Source organism: Calliphora vicina, chromosome 3, assembly GCF_958450345.1.
Source record: "Calliphora vicina chromosome 3, idCalVici1.1, whole genome shotgun sequence".
NCBI lineage: Eukaryota > Metazoa > Arthropoda > Insecta > Diptera > Calliphoridae > Calliphora > Calliphora vicina.
This window is the reverse complement of record NC_088782.1, coordinates 117,800,906-117,807,896: the sequence shown is the minus strand read 5'-3', so window position 1 is coordinate 117,807,896 and position 6,991 is coordinate 117,800,906.

Below are 6,991 nucleotides of genomic sequence, written 5' to 3'. Positions count from 1 at the left end.
CACAGTGGCACCATTTGAGTTATTTCGTTGCAAAAATCATAACTTTTGAACCAAATGAGATATCAAAAAATTTAAAAGGCATATGATAGATATAAAATGAAATTTGTGAAAAAATCAATTTTATGGGAAGTAAAATAAAATATTTTTTAAAATTTTTTGATTTTTTATGTTTCTTTTTATGATTTAAAATTATTCCAGAAAAGATTTTTTTTTTTTTTTTTAAATAAATTGATTTTTAATTTTTTTGTAAAATATTCCAGAAACGACTTAAATTTTTTTTGTAAAATATTACTCACGATCCGTAAAAGAACATGCAAAACATTTTTGGAATCATGGCTTTTTTCAAAATTTTACCTCTATCAAAAAATTGGAACAGGAAGAGCAGCTGGAAATTTTTGCATTAGGTAAAGGAATAACTAAAGAACTTATTTTGAAAATATGGCAAATATACATATGTAGAAATTGGTAGTTTTTTATTTTCCTCAAAGTTGAGAAATATTGAAAAATTAAAAGTTGGTAAATATCGTTTTAAAAATTCTACCTCTATCAAAAAATGGGGCAAAAATGGGCAGCTGGAAATTTTTGCATTAGGTAAAGAACTTATTCTGAAAATATGGCAAATATTGATTTGATATTTTTTTTTAATTTCCTTCCAAGTTAAGAAATATTGAAAAAATGGATAGATATCGATTTACCTGGACAAATACAAAGCAAACAGTACCATTTTTAATAAATAGATCTATCAATAGAATCAAAAATAATGACGATCCGTTACATAGTTTTTGATATACATATTGTATCTGAAAACGGACCAAATTACCTAAAAAAATGGTGTTTTTTTAAAATTAAAATCACTGAACTTTGAATGAAAATCACTAAACTCGAATTTACTGTAAAATAGGTTTATACTCAATATATTTTAGGGGCACATGAATTTTATGATTTTTGCAACCTCACTTGTTCTACGTGCGCCACTGTGCGACATGTAGTTTAGCGCAGCTTACCTGGCCAGTCTATAAAAAAGACACTCTACTGGCCTCACCCGTTTTCACAACAATACTCTGGTCTGCGTTTTTGTTTAATTTCTTAATATTTTTGTTGTACAATACAAACAATTGTAAAAATTTTCTTTTATTTAACATATGGTCAGCGATTTTAGTGGCTGTTGCTAATTTGTATAAATTATTTATTTATATTTGTTGTTATTCAAAGCTACACTTTCTTTTGTTTAAATATGTATGTATATTTCTCTTTTTTTGTTTTTCAAATCACTATTATAAAAAGAAATTTATTTATTTTATTATGTTAAAAGCAGCGATACGTTTAATTTATTAATAAATATAAATTTTTTCTCCGACCGGTTTGTGTATGATTTTTTTTCCATTTTCTTTCTACGCAGAATTTTCCACTTTCTTCTTCTTGTATGACAATCAAAGCTGCCAGATTTGACGGTTTCAAAAATATCAAAACTAGCGATTTGACGATTTCTTTCTCGAAAGTGACGATTTTCTACATTGTTGATAAAATATGGTCTTTTATGAAATAGATAAAGAATTTTCTCATTTTATTGGTGAATATGAAAAGCAATATTTAGATTTAAAATTTATTCTATTAAAATGTTTACATTTTAAATAAATTTTTGTAAATAAATTACTGAAATTTTGACAAAATTTATTCATAATATAATGACATCACTCCATTCAATTGAAGCCGCTAAGCTTGAATTTATGCTTTAATTTCAGGCATTTTTAACTTCCGAATGGACCACCTACAGCGTGGTGCTACATTTTAATGAACTTATCTTTGAAAAGTAATGTCAGAGATTGTTATTTCGGGTCATAATAAAGATATTCAATTCTATTTTCTCTGTTTTATTTAAAATTTAAAAAACTTCTAATGAAACCTTATATTATAAATAAATTGAGTTATAATTTTTTATTTTGGTGATCACTTATTTATAAACCCCAATTTTAAGAAGTTTTTTTTATATATGTTACATTTTCTTTCACTTTTTAAATAGAAACTTAAAATTCCTGTTAGAAATCTTGACCGTTTTTAATTTTCCGATTTCTTTTGACGATTTTTTATCGGGATATTAACGATTTGTTCCCAAATTCATCTGGCAGCCTCATGACAATATTATATTTTTGTTTTGTTTTATTTATCTTCCTCCTGTTTTTCTCTCACATTTTCTTTTATTATACATGCCTCCCATAGCTGCCAGATTTGACGATTTTTGTTTTCAAAATTAGCAAACTAGCGATTTGACGATTTCTTTCTCGAAATTGAGGATTTTATGCATTATTATGAAAATATTATTTTGTTGGCAATATGCAAAGCAATATTTACATTTTGAATTTCGTCAATTAAAATTTTTGGAAATAAATTTAAGAAATAAAATGGAAAAATTCTACAGCAACATTTTCTATTTTGACAAAAACGCGAAATCTGGTTAGGTTGTAACAAATAGTTATACTGTCGGTTAAAATTATTTTTTTATGAGAACTGTCAGTATAACTATTAGTTAACGTATAACCAGACTTTGTGTTAATGAAATAAATTGAGCTTCACTTTTTTATTTTTGTAATCACCAAGGCAAGGAAAAATATGCGCTTATTATATGCACTATAAAGATAGAAAATATGCACTAAAAATATGCTAGGAGATGCCATTTTGTTGCAAATTCTTCGATTTGGAAAGATAAATTGTCAAAAGTGATTTTGAGTTACTGACTACAAACATGCATTTGCATAGAAATCCTTGCAATGGTGATCACTTTTTGAAATATTCGAGTTTTCAGGACGTCTGGAGTATAAGCGACAAGTTTTTTCACCAAATATGACAAATTTACTCTCATCTGTCCATAAAATACTCTTCCACTTTTGGACTGGCCAATTTTGATGTTCCTTTGGGAACTTCATGCGCTTGGCGATATGTCTAGCATTTAAAATATGGGCAATTCTTGGACTGCACGCTTTTTAAATTATGTTCTCTGAGGCATGTGCGAACAGTTTGTACTGTCGCTGTTATATTAAGGTCCTTTATTAGTTCGGTTACAGCTTTGAAAGGATCCTTTTTGATCTCGCGGATCAATCTTTTGGCCTGGAGCGTAGTAAGAACTCGTTTTCTTCCACGTCTTTCAGTCTTTTCTTTATAATTAATTGCGTTGTGAATCATTTTGTTCGAAAACCCAACCAATTGACCAACTTCTCTATAAGATTTTCCATCCGATATTAGTTTATTGAATTTTTCGCGATTCTCCGCACTGCAGTCTTTTCCACGATCCATTTTATTTAAAGTATTAGCTTTTTGTTAAACTTTATGATCGAAATAATAAAAATCAAATATTTTAAACACGTGCTTTCCATTAAAGCAATTTTGCGAAACAAATCTGTTTTTATAAAAAATGTGTAAGCGGATCTATTTTATTTTTCGGCATTTTTTTTAGTAATTTTTAAATTGCAAAAAAAAATTACTGTAACAATTCCAAGAGAAGTACTATATTTTTAATATAGGGGACATGCTAAGCTATGTATTAAATATCAACATTTGAAAAAATACCAACACTAATTATGTGTATTGGGAAAAATAAAAAAAAGTGTCCTAGTGGTTCGTTCACTTTTTAAATACAAATTTAAAATTCCTGTTAGAAATATTGACCTTTTTTAATTTTCCGATTTTTTTTGGCGATTTTTAAAATTCGAAATGACGATTTTTAATCGGTTATTGACGATTTTTTTTTAAATTCATCTGGCAGCCCTGATCCCTCCCCCTTGTGGTAAAGGAATGAAAGAGACGAAAAAATTGTAGTAGAAACACTTGTCAATAGATTTCATGGTTAAATTTTTTCTTGTTTGTTTATGTTTTGCATATTTAATTATTTATTTTATCAACGTTTTTGTTTATATTTATTTTATTAACTTTCTTTTATGTGAAATTTGTGTGTGTATATTTTGTTTTTTCGTGTGTGTATGCAATTTTGTTGTTTGGTTTATTAACACCAAAATTTTTTTCTTCTTGTTTTAAACATAATTTTTCTTGTAATAAACATAAACTATTTTTTATTAAAAATGATTTGGCACTTTTTTTATATTAAAAACAATATGTATGCATTTATTTGTTGTAATTAAAAAACTTGTATTAATTTTAAGCCGATTGTAGTTTTGTTACATTTTATTCGTTTTTTATTAGAATACAATGTGTATTCTTCTTATTTGTTATTTTTGTATTCATAAAACATTAATAATAATCGCATAAAACATTAATAATTATTAAAAACGCACGTAAAAAATTCGCACTTCCTCCACCGACGTACTTTTTTTTCAACTAATTTCCGAAAAATAATTCATTTGAAACACCAACAAAATGTAATTCTGCTCTGTCTCTGATTTTCCAAAAACAAATTCTGCGACAGAAAACTATTCAAACAGTCATACAACGAGTCACGTGTAATCCATACCTGTCCGACGAGTAAAAAATCCCTGCTTAATAGTGTTTGTCAAACACCCATGTAATTTAGATAGGAGTGTTTGACGAGTCTGTTTGACAAAAATGAGGCATGTTCGCTGCCGTTCCAATAGTTTCCAGTCGTGGAAAGTGTGAATAACAAATGCAAAATACAACTCTGTACGAATAGGGGTGCAAAAGATAATGTCAGAAAACTACAACGATACAGTGTTGCCAGATTGTAAAAAATAGGTGGCCAGATGGTTTGTTAGGAATATAAAAGAATGCCAGCTGTTTTATTTTTACTGTTATTGCGTTGTTGTGCAACGTGTTGCCAGATTATAATAAAATATGCTACAAAATTGACAGCACTTTTGAGAGAGTGAAAGGCTGCACTGTTTTGTTATTGTGAATGATGGGAAATTAAAAAAAATACCGTTAAAATTTAAATAATAGAATGAAATATATAATTTTAAATATTTAACCTTTAAAATATGAGAAAAAATACTGGAATGGTATTGAAATAACGTAAGTTATTGTATTTGAAACGAAATTACTATAATAAACATTCTATTATGAACATTTGTCTTATAATTCTTATATTAAAAGTTATGAAATTAATTTAATCTAATATATAAAAATCTTGTGTCACAATGTTTTTTGTTTGAACTCCTCAGAAACGGCTAAACCGATTTTTATGAAATTTTGTATGTATTTTTGGGAGCTATGAGAATAGGTCGTAAAGTATATTTCATACCGCTAGGTCATAAGTGCGTCCCTATCCAGAATTTATATTTACAATTTTTTTGCCAAGAAATTTTTTTTAATTTTTATACCCTTCAGCTTCGTGAGAAGGGTATATATAAGTTTGTCATTCCGTTTGTAATTTCTACATTTTTCATTTCCGACCCTATAAAGTATATATATTCTGGATCCTTATAGATAGCGGAGTCGATTAAGCCATGTCCGTCTGTCTGTCTGTCTGTCTGTCTGTCTGTCTGTCCGTCTGTCTGTCTGTTGAAATCAGTTTTCTGAAGACCCCAGATATCTTCGGGATCCAAATCTTCAATAATTCGGTCAGACATGCTTTCGAGAATTTTGCTATTTAAAATCAGCAAAATCGGTCCACAAATGGCTGAGATATGAGGAAAAAACCAAGACAACCTCTATTTTTGACCTATTTTTTACCTATATCTGGATTACTAAGACATTAATATAGACAATATGGATATCTAATGATAGATATTTCAAAGACCATAGTAAGTTGGACCTACAATGGGTCAAAATCGGGAAAAAAATTTTTGAACCCGAATTTTTTTTAAAAAAAAAAAAAAATTTTAAAATTTAAAAAAAAAAAATTTTTAAATTTAAAAAAAAAAAATTTTTAAAATTTAAAAAAAAAAAATTTAAATTTAAAAAAAAAAATAATTAAATTTAAAATAACAATCGAAAAATTTTTTTTTTCAAAAAATTCAAAAAACAACTGGAAAAAAAATTAAATTTTGTTTACCTAAAAATATTTAAAATTTTGAAGTATAATTTGGTGAAGGGTATATAAGATTCGGCACAGCCGAATATAGCACTCTTACTTGTTTTATTTGGCATTTAAAATTACCTATAATTTGTATGACAGGACAACGTTTGCCGGTTCAGCTAGTAATTTATGAAAATTTAATTTATAATATTGTTTATTATTAATCAGTTAATTTCTAATAAGGCTCTATTTAAATTTAGAAAAACTAATAAAATTTTAGTACATAGCTTCTCAATCAAAAATCGTTTAAAGGTTGGTGTAAACGGCATATAAAACAAGTAAGAGAGCTATATTCGGTTGTGCCGAATCTTATATACCCTTCACCAAATTATACTTCAAAATAGAAATTTTAAATATTTTTAGGTAAACAAAATTTTTTTTTTAATTTTTTGGAAAAATTTTTTTTCGAATTGTTATTTTAAATTTTTTTTTTTTAAATTTAAAAAAAAGTGGTAATAAAAGAAATTTAAAATAATAATTCGAGAAATTTTTTTTTAAATTTAAAAAAAAAAAAATTTGTTTTTGGTGATGGTCCAACTTACTATGGTCTTATATACGTCGTTGCAAAGGTCTTTGAAATATCTATCATTAGATATCCATACTGTCTATATTAATCACTTAGTAATCCAGATATAGGTCAAACATGGGTAAAAAATCGAGGTTGTCCTGATTTTTTCTTCATATCTCAGCCATTTGTGGACCGATAGCAAGTCTGACAGAATTATTGAAGATTAGGATCCCGAAGATATCTGGGGTCTTCCGAAAATTTATTTCAACAGACAGACGGACATGGCTTAATGGACTCCGCTATCTATAAGGGTCCAGAATATATATACTTTATAGGGTCGGAAAATTATAGTGAATTACAAATGGAATGACAAGCTTAAATATACCCTTCTCACGAAGGTGAAGGGTATAAAAAGTTCGAACTAAAATTGTGGTGCAAATTGATGGTGAAGTATTCAAAATTAAGTTTTAAACAATATACAAAATGAAAAAGATAAATACATC